Source organism: Ursus americanus, chromosome 7, assembly GCF_024610735.1.
Source record: "Ursus americanus isolate L20-20 chromosome 7, mUrsAme1.1.p, whole genome shotgun sequence".
In the NCBI taxonomy this organism is placed as follows: Eukaryota; Metazoa; Chordata; class Mammalia; order Carnivora; family Ursidae; genus Ursus; species Ursus americanus.
The window spans coordinates 31,209,659-31,224,705 of NC_142133.1; the positions used below are offsets into that span (position 1 = coordinate 31,209,659).

Here is a 15,047-nt window from a genome sequence, read left to right on the forward strand (position 1 = left end):
CCTGGGACAAAAGCAGTTTGCCCTAAGAATCTGTTCCATACAACTTTAGACCCCGCACATAAGAAGCTCCAAGACAGAATACAGAAATGATAGAATCAAGAAAGAAACAAAGACAAAGCTCTGGCAATTACTCTATTATTAAAGTCCTGGGTAAAAAAAGGCAATTAATGCACTGCTCTCCAACCCACTATCACTTAGATTTTTGTTCCATTCTCTCAAGAAGCACAGTTGAAACATTTCTCAGTAGGGAGTTATAAAAGTTGAGTCAATCCCAACTGCTTAGCCTTGATAGGTTTTTACGTGCCTGATTGAGTGTCTGAAGACAGGAATACATGCCGATCCAACTACTAATCCCGGCAATTAGTATGGCCAACTGTATAGCTATGAACAAATGTTTCCTACGTGTGACTCTTCACATCATGGCAAAGCCAGCCTTATTCTAGTTAGGAAATTAAATTTTAGTTTGAGCTTTTGGATCTCGATCTTTGCTTTCTTTTCATTTCTTTTTTTAACACTGGGTAGTGGAAATAAAAATAAAATCTAGTATTAGATGGGAAACAACAGCCATTTCACTTTTCATTTTAGCCTCTGAGCTACTGGTAGCAAACCTTAACTAAACAGTAAAAGCATTTGTTACACAGCACAGGGAATCCTGTCCACAAAACTTTCCGGCAAGGTACTAAAATTAAAAATCTGCCCAAATAAAAGCAGGTTTCATAAATTATAATCACATGTCACCCTTTTTTAAAGTAACCAATAGCAGTTTGAGGAAATGCAATCGAAATTTCAAACTTTTTTTCCCAAAAATCTAGCACTTTTAACTAAAGTTCTAGCCACAGTGTCCCTTATCTGGCTTCTTCAATATAATTATAATTTATTTCAGAGTTCTGCATTGATTGTGCTGCTTCACAATTAAACATTTATAGAAACTTCATTTGAGATGTATAAAAAACATCAACATACACTTAAATAGTTCCTTTAAAAAATATCCCTCTGGGGTGCCTGGGTGGCATAGTCAGTTGGGCGTCCGACTCTTGGTTTTCACTCAGGTTGTGTTCTAGGGTCGTGGGATTGAGTCCCGCGTTGGGCACACGCTCAGCTCGGAGTCTGCTTAGAGTTCTCTCTCCCTCTCCCTCTGCCCCTCCCGTCCTCACACACCTGCTCTCCTTCCCTCTCTCTCTGAAATAAATAAATATAACAATCAATCAATCAGTCAAAATAGAAAATATCCCTCTGGCTGAAATGATGCATGCCAGCAGGTTTGACTTATGAATGGAACCACTCAAAATCTGACCATTTTCAGTATTCACAGAGCCTACTAGACCGATAGATACCTCATGAACAAAATTAAAGACGAAGTAAAAAAACTGTAACAGAAAAAAGATGAGCCAAGGTTCAGCATCTTCCAGGTCAGGAGATACACTGGGCTTGTCACCATTTTTCTATTTTCTCACCATGGAGATTAGCAGGAATTCAATATTCTACTTGAGGGGTCAAGAAGGAGCAATAGCTTCCCTTTAAGAGTGACCCCATCATTTAGGAAGAAAATTCAAAAACAAGGTAATGATCTTCCCATGTGATTGGGTTGTAATAATTTTGCAGAACTTCACAGGTGTTTCAGAAGTGCTTTAGAAATTCCATAGGGAGAAAAATATGACAATCCTTCTCTACATATTTTGAAAAGGGCATGCCTGAACAAAGACCCTCCAGTGTTCACACATATTGGAAAACACAATTTTGGAAGATGACTTTCTCACAGTGGGTGAAAGAAGGTTCAAGACCAAACAGTCAAAAAAAAAAAGATTTGCTGATAAACAAGACACAATTCTCTTTAGAAAGTAGGTTCTGAAGAAGTCAGAGTAGCTAAACTACAATAAGCCTAGATTTTCCCAAAGTATCAAAGATCTGGTCTATCCTGGACAAATAAGATACTATATTTCAAATACGGCATTTTATTTTGCTGACTTTTTCACAGGTCATGGTGCATTTATTTTAATAAAAGGGGAAAATCTATCTCAACTGTGCTGTTTTTATGGATAGTGACATTAAAGAGATTTTTGCTCACATTTGATCTGGATCCTGATAAATACATACCCACCACTGACAGCTTCCTTTCCATGGCTCTGCAGTAATATAATGTGAAGTTGAAATATATAAGAAAAAATAAGATGGGCCAAAGTAGGTTAATGGAGGGTATCTGACCAATCCGCAAAGTTCGCATAAAATGTTTTGCCTTACGTACTGAGGTGAGAGGACACACAAGAGACCAGTTAAGGGAGTCACTTATTATGTGCTTACTAGTATGTAGTGTGGCAGTGTGAAAGGAAGACAAAATTTTTTATAAGATGTAAAGGAGAAAAATAAAATAGGAATTAGCTTTATTAAACACAGCTTTGTGTTTGTTGCTTTACCTACTTCGTGTCAGTTGATTATCACAGAAATAGACATCATTGTTCCTATTTTACAACAAAGAAAACTGAGGCTTGGAGGAGTAATGAACACTGTTAGTGGTATACCCAACTTCCATTCCTCCCTTCTTCTCCCTATGAAAAGCCCAACCAAAGCCACTGGTCCAGAAGTGGCCAGAGACGTCCAATCACACAGAAGGACAGACGGTCCACACCTGTGGGGAGGTTTCTGACTTCCCCTGAATACCATAATATATGGATGTGAACCAGCTTGAGGAAGGAGCCCGAAACAGAAGTTGGAGCCCGTAAGGAGTCTGGCACAGCAGAAAGATGCTAAGAACCTAAACGACAGAACTGGCCAACCCCGGAGCTTGTCCTACCTCAGGATTTCTTGTGAAATAATAAATATCCTGATCACTCCAGTGAGCATCCTGGATGCTGTTTCTGACAGCATCCTAACTGATATAAGAATTTTATTTCTCCAAGGTCCCCTGCAGTAAGTAGCAGAGCAAGCGTTTGAACCAACATTGTTCTGGCTTGAAACTGGGCTTTTTCCCCTAAACCACACTGTGGCATGAACTTTGATAAGTGTTTTTTCTCATGACATGACTGTGCGATGTGAGAGCTAGGAAGGATCTTACCTCACCATACATTAGGAAAATGCATTTACCTCATCAAAGCGTTTTAAGCAAACACAGAGGAGAAACATATCACTAGCAAGAATTCCCAGAACTTCATATTCTGAAGAACTTCTCATTTCATATGCATTTAATTTTTAGTAGAATATGAATTCATATGCCTTTAATAAATGGAACGGAGCTCTTAGAGAGCATTCTAAGTTATTATTAATTTTCTTAGGTGTGATAATGGTGTTGTGGTTATGTAGGAGAATGTCTTTATTCCCAGGAGATGCATACTGAAGCATTTAATGGTAAAGAGTCATGATGGCTGAAACCTATTTTCACATGGTATGATGAAGTATATATGTAGAGAAAAAAAGAGAGAGTGAGCCATAAAGCAAATAGAGCAAAAGGTTAATAATTACTGAGTCTAGGTAGAGCGAATATGGGTGTTTGTTGAATTATTCTTCCAAGTTCTCTACATGTTTGAAAGTTTTACAGTAGGAAGTTTGAGTGTGGGGGAATATGGTGCGGGAAATAGCATGGATGCACACTGGAATAGTCTGGGGACTTAAAAAAATACCTGAATGAGGGCCTCACCCTGGGATTGAGGCCTTGACATGGGTAATCCTAATGTGTATCGTTGGTACGGTAGAAAGAGCCTGAAAAGTCACAACTCTGATAGTCCCAATCTTGTAAAGACAACTCTGAAAATTTTTCTGGACTCTTTTTTATTCATGAAAAATTGCCAGTGTTCTAAATTTAAGCATTAATCCAACAGTAAAGAAATTTCCCTGAAACATACATTGGGTGACATAAGGAATATTCAATTAATAGTAAACCATAACTTTAACAAAACATATATTAACCCTTGGGGCATGAAGAATGGAGCAGACTTAGTTCTTTCTAAACAAATCTACTCATTGAGTCTATGGTTTCACATGCCAAAATTTACTTTATAAAAATGAAAAAAAAAAGGAACAATATTTAAGAGGAAGCATTAAGCCATTTAACCTCTTTTAAGAAAAAGAAGGTCTTACCAAAATCATGTTCTTTACTCCATGCCAAAGATGAGTCATAATCTGTTAAACTATAAAGAAAGGAGGATTTCTTGAAAAATACGCAACTCCAATTCTCTAAATTCGAATGTGTGCAGTTTACTTAAAGATACTCCAGTGAGCCTTACATATGGAAAAAAGCTCTCTAAGGTCCCATATGTAAATTTCAGCTGGCGCATAGGCCTCCTTAGTTCTATTTGTCTTTCTTAAAATATATGTGTCTGGGGTATGGGATAGAGGTGAATAAATGGTAGATAAAATAAAAGAGAGAAATAAAAAACAAATGACAAACTTTTGAAAATATAATTTGTATAATAGGGATTTTATCTTGAAAATATACTTTATGACTTAAGTGGCTTTTTTTAAAGTTTTACTGATACACAATAAATGCAGAGATTTAAAATGTATAATTTGGTAAGTTGTGACATATATATATATATATATTCCTGAAACCATCATAGCAAGCAAGATAATGAACATAACTATCCTAGGCAGCCTTTCCATTCAAATAGATGTGCGATGGTTTTTGCCCAGATATAGTTTTCAGGAAAAGAAATTCTTTTTTTTTCTTTAAAGATTTGATTTATTTTTATTTGTCAGAGCGAGCACAAGCAGGGGTAGTGGCAGGCAGAGGTAGAAGTACCTCCCCACTGAGCATGGAGCCCCATGTGGGGCTCAATCCCAGGATACTGGGATCATGACCCGAGCCGAAGGCAGATGCTTAACGGACTGCGACACCCAGGTGTACCCAGGAAAAGAAATTCTTGATGGAAACTGTTATTCAAAATAACAACAACAACAACAATAAAGAAATCGATACACAAGTGTCCAAATACTTTCATCAACAGATAAAATATACATTGATGCTTTGGGTTTTTTTCCCTCTAATTTAAATCTAAGAGACAAGCATATGATGTATTATTCTATCTTAGATTTAGGTCCAAATAAACAAACAAATGTACTCTAAAAACAAAGAGATTCTTAATATTTTCAAATATCCAGGGAAATGAAAACAAAAGCCATAGGCACACAGCATTATGTTTGAGAATTTAAATACACACACATACCAAGAATTCTGGCTAATTCTGAAGCAAAACAACTTAGATTACATCTACATATTACAGCAATACATACAGACTTCCTAAACTTGGCATATTAGGCCCAGAGCATGCCTCTCTCACAGCAGGGCTGCTCCAGGCAAAACTAAGGAAGAAAGAGTGCATCTCCAGTAACCGCCGGAAGCCTCAGTCTACCATTCTTTCCTCCTCTCTCAAGTGTTTCTTCTGCTTTTCAGGAAACTCCCCTTGTTTACAGGGCCCTCATTAATACGTCGGTCTTTCCAAACCTATGGAAGAATTTTTGGCCTCAAGAACCTAAACTGTATCCATGGTGTCTATATATATTCCGTTCTCAGGCACAGTTTCTGCTTCCCAGGGGCACTGCTAGGGAATGAAAGAAATGGCTCGGATGTGGGCTCTGTTCCCTCTCCTTCCCCTTCCTTGCTGAGGAGTTGCAGTAGCTAGAAAGGAGACTGCACTGCCCTTAGGGGCCTAACGCACAAAGAAAGCCTGCTAACCATCTTTCCCCAACCAAACAGGAAAGATAGAGTCCCATGAAGGCCAGCCAGGGCCTTCAGGACGCAAGTCCATTGGACCTAGGACTCAGCTACTATTGTGGCCCACAGGAGACTTCCCACAACCTAAATCCTATATTGCCTAACACAAGAGAAAATGTTCATGTGGGGATCTTTTGTCTTCCCAAACGGACTGTGAACACCTTTATGAACAGGTGCTATGTCTTATTAGTCTCTGATACCCCCAAGCACTTGGGACATGTATCAAATATTTGTGAATAAAAACTTAAAAATAAAAATCATTCTATTATATCATATCATATTAATGTTATTTGTATTACAAAAACACTTAGATATATCTACTTTAATATCTGAGGTGGAAATGTATACTAAGGGTTTTATTTGTTTAAGAAATTACATGGTTTTGACAATCATGGAAACAAAAAATTAGTTCTTTACGTACACTAGACAGAGCAAACTTAAGATTTTCTTGTTAATTGTGCAATATAGCTGAGATGACTACATTTCCATTGTGCAATTTTCAGTGTTACACATTTTTTTCAGGCTCTGTCACAAAGAAAACAAAGCAAAGGGAGAAAACAACTTTGAAAGTGTAAAGAAGGGGCGCCTGGGTGGCTCAGTCAGTTAACCATCTGCCTTCGGCTCAGGTCATGATCTCGGGGGTCCTGGGACTGAGCCTTGCATAGGGCTCCCTGCTCAGCAGGGAGTCCGCTTCTTCCTCTCCCTCTGCCCCTCCCCCCTGCTCATGTGGCCCCTCTTCCTCACCCCAACCCCCTCTCTCAAATAAATAAAAAAATAAATCTTCTAAATAAATAAATAAAAGTATAAAGAAAACCAAAGAGAAATTTCAAACCCTAACCACTGGCAGGTTTCCCAGGGTTTATAAATGAGGATGATTTCAGGATTTCTAGTGGAAACATCCAGCAACATTATAGGTGTTTAATATTTCAACTCAAACTCAAATGATAATTGTTCATTCAAATGGAGTTTTATTTCAGGAGTTAGGATTCCTTTTACACCAAGTCGAAGGACATAAAATCCATACGAAGAAATCTTACTTTCTTTTCAGATTATTACACAATGTTCAGTTATGACTACTCCATATAGTAAGTAACAAGCTCTATACCCACCACAATGGTTTGGAATGTAATTTCTACAAGGACAGGAATAGTTGTCTTTTTTCTCCACTGTTGTAAGATGTGTGCCTAGTAAAAATAGCTGGTACATAGTAAGTGTTCAGCAAATATCTGTTGAATGAACTGAACAAATGAATGAATGGAAGCCAGGAATGGGATAAGGTGTGCCAAAAAAAAAAAAAAAAAAAAAGATCAAATTTTTCTATGAGGCATAGGTTTCACAAAGTAGAATTTCTGAGAAAAAAATCTCTTATTTACTCAACTCTAAAATATCTAATCTTATATTTGAATTGTTTAAATTAAAAACTAACAACAGACTGTTTGTTATCTAAATCAAAAGGAGGAGTCATTTTGTTTAATCAAATGGAAAGGTTTTCTACCACTGATGTCTGAATAATGTCAGATATTTAGGGAAACTATTAAACATTCTCTCCAAATCAATGGATTTGGGTCCTTAGCAAACTTTCTACTCAAAGGATTTTCATGTAAATCTTTTTTGTTTAAAAATCCATGTTCATTTTCATACCCTTTGATTTTCTGGGTGAAAAGAACCCTTAAAATACAAAACAAAAGTTAACTCAAAGGGATACATTTCATTTGAGTTGAAGACAATAAAGCTGATGGTTTCTTCACCAGGAACCATTAATCATTCAACAATGGTGAACCCTGGAAAACCTCACAGTGGACATGGTCTGATGTTCTGTCTGGCTTTAAAGAGTTAACAACAAAACAAAACAAAGGAGCTGCTCTTCCCGTCTAATGATGTGCTCAGGCCAGCCACCCCCAAGGTGGTCAGGTGGTGATGGTCACTGCTGAGACGGCTCAGGAGCTCGCTGGCACACTGGACATGGAGCAAAAGGAGGACAACAAAGCTGGGATGTGTGAGATGTCTCAAGGTAATGTGGACAGAAAAAATGCTGTGAGTATCCCCCAATAAAAGAGATTAACAGAAAAAGCAGTAAATAATAAATGTGTCACAGTTTCCCCCTTTCACCACCTCACATAAGCTAAAACGTGGTTGTAGGTTTACAAAAAGGCCCCCGAAGTTGTGTGTAGATAAGATGATCAGAGAGCTCATCTGCTGAGGTAAGACAAAGCAAATTTTCTCTCCAGAAAATTTTATACTTTGCCTCAGTCTCACAAAAGCAGACTGAACTAAATGCAAACCCCTACTCCATAGCTTTTACAGAGGCAAAGGCGAAAGAGAGCTTAAGAAAAAACCTGTTGTGATTGAGGGAAAAGAAACCAATGCAAAAAGAAGACGGGAGCAAATAAGAAAGATGCTGCATTAAAACAAAGACAAACTCACGGAACCACCAAGAAAATTGAAAACAACGGTAGGACAAAGGGAAGAGGGCTGTGACAAACAGATCAAATTTAAAATAAGGATGGACTGGTTTGATCGTTTCATTTAATATGTTAAAAGTAAACATTAAGTACTACAGGGTTATACATACCACCACACAAAATTATAAACATCAATGTAGACTTTGAGTTCCAAAGTGGAGAAGAAATCTGATCATTCCAAGTTTCTATCAGTTGGAAACTGAACAGTAAGGACTAAAGGACAATATAGTTTAAAAGTTGCTTTCTGCTTAGCAACCTTGCATTTGAGGATCATTGTTCCCTATACTTAATATTCAATGGAATAAATAATATTTCTCATATGTCCCACTTGTCTTAATAGGTCTTACTCTGAGTACACCAGAATTTCATTTCCACTTAAAAAAGTAAGTAACATCATGAGGTTGTGACAACTCTTCTCTAATAACCAGAGAGAGGAAAAGCTACTTACATAATGTGCTAGCTCTGGGCTTTTAATGACGGCTAACTCACTTTTAGGGACAAAAGAAACAAACAAACAAAAAAACCTAGTTGCTTAACCTAGAGCCTTTCCACATGTGTCTTCACTCATCTTCCTAAATAAAAGATTAGCTGGAATAAATGAAATCCTCCAAGCCACTATACATACTCTGAAATGTGCACATTTCACTGCATCTGAGGTACAAAATAAATGAGCATAAGGAGAGGTCCTACAGCCAAGTAATCCTTTTGAAATTTAAAAGTAAATAATGTGATTAATTTTTCTCTTTGAATATACCTCTAATGGAATCGGATATATCTGAGCATTTTCCTGCAATGCCTGAGCAGGTTTTACAAGCTTCAACTTCATAAAATGAGTTATCTCCTCGATACATACTTTGTTCTTCAACAACATCTGCTGTAACTCAGGATACACCACAATTCAGTGTTAACATTAAAATCCCATTCAATTAAACCAAAGTTCCTTGTCTCTTGAAAAGGTACCTCATATATTCTTGTGAACACACCAGTAAGAAGTCTCTTCAAATACAAAGTTAAAAGGAAAAATGCCCTTCAGACAAAAGATCTAAAAGGCTACAATTTTTAAATAATGATAAACAAACATCCATTTCTAAATGCTAATGTTTATTTTGTATTCGCTTGCATTTTGTCCTTCTCCAATGCTTTTAAAAAGCACTTACAACCCCTACAACGTCCTCTCAGAGTGAGGGCAGCACAACTGCCTTCCCTCTTCCTACTGAAAGAGTAAGAACATGGAGAGTAGTGGAAGTGAAGTGTACCGCCCAAGGTCACATGCCAGTCAGTACCACTGCTCAGTCTAGAAGTCCATGGACCTCAGTTCTAAGTTTGTCAATAGATAATGCGTAGCTAACTTTCCTCTCCTTTTGATCACTAGCAGACTACACAGTCATCCGTTTTCTTAATGTTAGGAGACAAGGATAGAAATCAGAAGTCCTAAAAGTTATTTCTATCCCTCTCGCCTCTTCTTTCCACAGGGTTCTTCATCAGAAACATTGCTTTTTTAAAAGCTGGAGACATCATACACATCTGTAAAATGCTAATAAATACTCCAATGCCTTCACAAAAGTGTCAAGGAAAAGAGACAGGAGCTACAGAAACAATGTCATGCTAAAATGTGTCAAGCAAAAAATAAGCAACTTTCCATCTCACAGACCAGACACTTAAGTGTAGTTTCTAAGTCCATAAGTTAATGTATTTAAATCTCATTTGAGATTGGCTGCTTTAACAGCACATGGACAAAAAAAGGCAAGTCAACAAAATTGATTGTTTTAGCCAATAAAAATGCAATATATTCAACTAAATTGGGTAACTGATGATTTAGTTAAACAAAGGATTATGTATACACAATTATCCGCAGTGTAGTAGACAGCTCACGTATTTGAAAAGTTTTAACAGTGTTATGAAACACTGTACACTCCTGAGTAGATCAGTATTTAGGTTTCTTTGCTGAGGATATCTCTTTCATGAAAGCGGTTTCTTGCATTTTATAATTTCAGAGGGCACAGTAATTAAACTGCATTTTATTGACAAGTAAAACAGAATGATTCTATAAAAGAAGCAGCTGGTAGGCCCCATCAATTTTGCTTATTTAAAAAAATATATTCCCCAATTGTGTAATGCCTATTAAGTGTGTAGTGAAGTTAAAAGTTTAAGTGTTTTACTTACTAATTACATATACCTCCTTTATGATTCCTATTACGCTATTTACTACAGCTATTTCAAAAGTTAATTATTTATTAAGACTGCTCAAGAAAAAGAGTTTCACTCTTGAATGGAAACAGAAATAAAGATTTGGTCCTGAAGGAAATGATGCTGCTTTATTTTCAGTGTGAGTTTCATATATTCTCTTTATTATTATTAATTCTGAAGCCAATAACAACATCATATCATCATTTGGGACATTCAAAATAGAATTTGTATAATTCATATTAATTATGATAACATCCAGATTAGTGACAGAAAGTTTGGGAGACATAAAATCTTACAATAAAAAAATGGACATGTCAGATAACAAAGAAAGATATTCAATAAGCATTTTTGGACTATTTTAAGTTTAATTTTCAAAATGAAAAATATGTTCTTAATAAAACATAAGTTATACTGTAATACCCCTCATTTACTCTCTACTTAGCAAAAATAATAATTGAGAATGTAAAAATTCAATTCAGCAATACTAATAATAATATTCTCCAAACCATCACTTATAATGTCATTCGACTACTCATAAACAACTTGAGAATAAAGTACTTAATTTATTATACAGCATTCATTAAGCGTTTTTATGTACCCAACACTCTGCTAGGCACCAGAGATTAAATTACAAATGAAACACTACTCTTACTCTCAAAGAGCTTTCTGTTTAGTAGAGGAGAAAAATCACAGATAACAGCAAAATGTGTGTAGGTACCATTATAATAGAGGTATATACATTCTGTTATGCAAATTTAAATGAAAGAGGGACCTACTCAACTCATCTAGTAACTAACTTTCATAAAGACTCATATAAACTCCAGTTTAAAAGCATAAATCCAACAAAACATCATGCATAATAAGAATTCTGCTTATTTCATTGACAGCAACAAATCTTTATCTTTATCAAAAATTTACTTCTAAAAAATAGAGCCATCCATGTTTCAAGACATACAAGGAACAACAGAGAACTAAATTTGAAAAGACATACCAAACACTAGTCAAGAACTTTGCATATTATATTAACTCATTCTAACCTCACAACAACCCTATGAAGCAAATGCTGCTATTATTCCCATTTTACAGATGAGGAATCTTAAGTTAACTTGACCAAGGTCACAAAGATAACAAGAGGAAATTCTGAGACTTGAACCTAAGGAGCCTGGTTCTGAAGGCCACACTTATAATCACTATACCAGACATCCTCTCTGCAGATGATGATGATGGGATAGCTAATACCCAATGCTCTGTGACATGCACTCTCTTATTTACCTTTATAGCAACTCTGAGGAAAAGTTATCCTTTCCATTTGCAGGAGAAAACCAGCACAGGCCAGGTTTGAAACTTGCCGGAGGTTAGACAGCCATCAAGGGTTGGCGGCAAGATTCAAACTCAGGCAGCGGGGCTCCACTGCGCTATAAGGCCTCTCAATGATTCAGTCTTAGACTCATGAAAAAGGCCGCAAGAAAAAATTTATTAAACAATTCCAGAAGGCTTTGTATAAGTCTTCCTGAAACACTTTGCAAGGTTTTGGGGCTTATGACAAGCATTTCCTTACGACAGCATTTACATTTGAGTCAACATTACTACTTTGGGTTGATCATAAACACATTTCTGCTCTTTAAAAAGAAATCTTTCTGTAGAAACTTGGCAGATTTCAGTACAGGAACAGTCTATTCTTTAAAATTAAATTTAGTAACAACTTATTCTGGTTAGTCTGAAAGAGAAGGAGAGAATGAACTACTGAGAAGCCTTTCCTGTACTTTAATATTTCAAAACATGTTTGGTTTGGCCTAATTTGAATCTTGTGGACAACTAGACCAGAACTTGATTCAAAAAGAGTACTACCATTTTTAAATAGGCTGAATTCTCACAAGTGACCTCAGCAGCCGATTCAGAGTAACTATTTCTCATAATTTTTACTTTTATCTCAAATTAAATATTAAAGATGCATAAGGCAAATATTAAAGATGCATATATTCTCATAAAGCATATACGGGCAGCAGGTACGTGTACCTTTGAGTCACCCACAACCAAGGAGCCAAATTAAATTTTACAAAATTCTGTAGCATGACATTGCTTAAGAGCCATGAAGTATACAAAAAATGGATATCGAAAGAAAAAAAATCCGTATTTATCCTTAACACATCCCACTGTGCACAGGGACTGAGAAATAAAAAATTCTGTGTGGTAATGCCTTGCTTGAATAGAGGCGAGATAAAGATGAAGTGTCAAGCTGGATTTCCATCTTACCTTGCTTTCCTCCAACAGGTTCAAAGACTTCATAGTCCTTAATACTGAATTCATTTTTTTTCCAAAAGGGAACCATAAAACTATTTTAAAATAAAAATACTAAGCCATGCCACTAGGCAACCTGTCTTCCCATGCTCTATCCCAACACATTCAAATTAGAAATATCTTTCGCTTTGCCTTTATTAAATAAAAGTTTAACTTTGATTTGGAGTAAAATGAACCCATTAGACGTTCTACACTTTCTGCAGGTCATAGAGTCCATTATATCCCATCGCTGACTATTACCGCTCACTAAGCATCCTAAAGACAGAAAACATGCCATTTCCGCTCATTTTATAAGCGTTATAATGCCCCGATGGTGGAAGTCTGGCAATACCTAGAAATACAGCAAAGCTGGTGAATAAGGAGTCGAGGGGCGGAGGGAAGAAGGAGCGAAGGAGGGAGGCAGTCGCCACCTCAAATCCACGCCGGACCAGGAACCTCCAGCCCACAACGTGATCGCTGCCCTCCCCAGAGTGGACCGGCTACATTTTTCCAGATCCCCCCAAAACCCAAGACAGTACTCACCCTTCTGCGAAGAAGTCGGCACCGGGTCCAGCTCCAAGACGGGTCGGGGTGGCAGCGAGGGAGGGGACGTCTGGGCTGTGGGCGGGGGGTGTCGGTGCGTCACTCGAGTGCAGGACGGTGAGTTCGAGGGGTGGGAGCGGAGAGGAGCAGGGCAATCAAGTCACCGCCGAAAAAGGAGGAGGGTAAACGGGGGTGGGGGCGGAGAGCCCCTTCCCTAAAATAAACCCGCCGGCCCCTGCGACCCCCTGCCCCAGGGAGGGAAAATAAATCAGGGGGAATAATAGACTGACAAATAAATCTCTAAAACGACGAGGAGCGAGGAACAGACTTTAATTTAAAGGGGGGGAATTGAGCGAGGGCTGGAGGGGAGATAGAGAGAAGTGGCTCTGGATCTATCCCATGCCTTTGCAGTCCCCAAGCAGAGGAGGCTGGCAGAGGGGAAGTTGCAGCGGCTCCTGAGGAGAGGGAGGAGGAGGAGGAGGAGGTTACACCGTAACAAGTACAGACAGACAGCCATGGATCAGAGGGGCGCTGAGAGCAGGGGCGGCCGCGGCAGGGCGAGCGGCGGCGGCGGCAGCACCCCCTGCTCGGCTCGCTCAAGACATTTAATTGGATTGATGGGTTGTGCAGTGACTCACAGACTTTACAGAGTCGTACAGCAGTCCCCGCCCAGCTGGACAGGGGAGATGCAGCGGGGACCGGCGGGGAAAGGGGGCCGAGGAACAGCCGGGAGGGGAGGAGGCGACTGAGAGGGCGAGGCGTTGGGGGGGCGGGGAGCGGAGCGGAGAGAGTGGCGAATGGCGAATCCCGCCGCTCCGACGGGCGTGGGCGTCGGCCAATCACGGCGCGGCTCCATAGGCGGCTGGCTTCGCCCCTGGCCCAATGAGTCTTCTAAGGACACTGCCGCGAACGGGGCGGGGGAAGTAGAGTGGGGGGTGGGGAGTGGTGGGTGGACGTTGAAGTGGGGGGTGGAGGGAAAGATGAGGCGCCGGAGACCGGCGGAGTCACTCTGCCCTCCTAGCGCCAGAAGTGCGCCTTCCGCCAATCCGAAGGCTGCGTGGGGGTGATGGACGCAAGCATGTGACCAATGAGGAGGAGAAGGTGCCGCCCCGAGCCAGAGGGGAAGGAGTGGGCGGGCCAACGCCTTACCCTCCCTCCCGCCCGGTCCGGGTCAGTCACGCAAATAACAGTGTGAGGGCTGGGGCCGCGCGGTGGAAGGGGGGGTGGCGGAGGGGCCGCGCTGCTGGCCGCGTGACAGCTATAGGGACTGGCTGTGCTGCCGACTCCGCACCGGAGGAGGAGGCGGCGGCGGAGGCTGGCTCCTTACTCAGCTTGCAGGCTGCTGCTGCTGCTCTGTCTCTGCCTCGCGCTGCTGGGGAGCCCCTGCGGCCAAACCCCACTCGCGAGGGGCAACCAAATTTGGAGTGAATCGGATCAAAACTTTGCCCCATATCCCTGCAGTGCCCACTCTGAGAGACAACTCCTTGTGAGGTCCTGCGGGGCTGTGCTCTGGGATCTGAGGAAGCTGGAAGCCAGAGACCGGAGGCTTGGCAATGGCATTAGCCTCTTTGCTTGCCTGTTTTCTGGGGAAGTCAGGGTAGGGTGTGGACAGGTTGAAACAGCTCCCGAATACATACCATTTCTTTATTGAGCTTCTGGAAAAGGCACTTCTTAACCTGGCAGGAACGAAGCTGTATAGGCTTAGCTTTTTAAATGTGTGTCTATGCCTTACCTTCCCTCCCGCACTACTCTTTCTCCCACTTCTCTGCCCACCGTCCTCGCCTGGTACCCTGATGGCAATGCTAGGGAGCGCTCACTGCTAGATCTTCTCGCTGCTAATTCCCAGGAACTATGGCTTTTTCCCCCATTCCTTGCCT

General features: G+C 39.9%; 1 protein-coding gene across 2 annotated transcripts in view; it reads right to left on the reverse strand.

Annotated features, from left to right (window-relative positions):
• The window catches only part of SERTAD2 (SERTA domain containing 2), a 110,510-nt gene extending 96,616 nt beyond the window's left edge, over positions 1-13,894 (reverse strand). Inside the window, exon 1 of one of the 2 annotated variants that reach the window (XM_045788110.2) lies at positions 13,171-13,894. The gene's annotated coding sequence lies outside the window, so the exon portion shown is untranslated. The other variant, XM_087863460.1, reaches the window with a different exon arrangement.
• Positions 13,895-15,047: the final 1,153 nt, after the last annotated feature.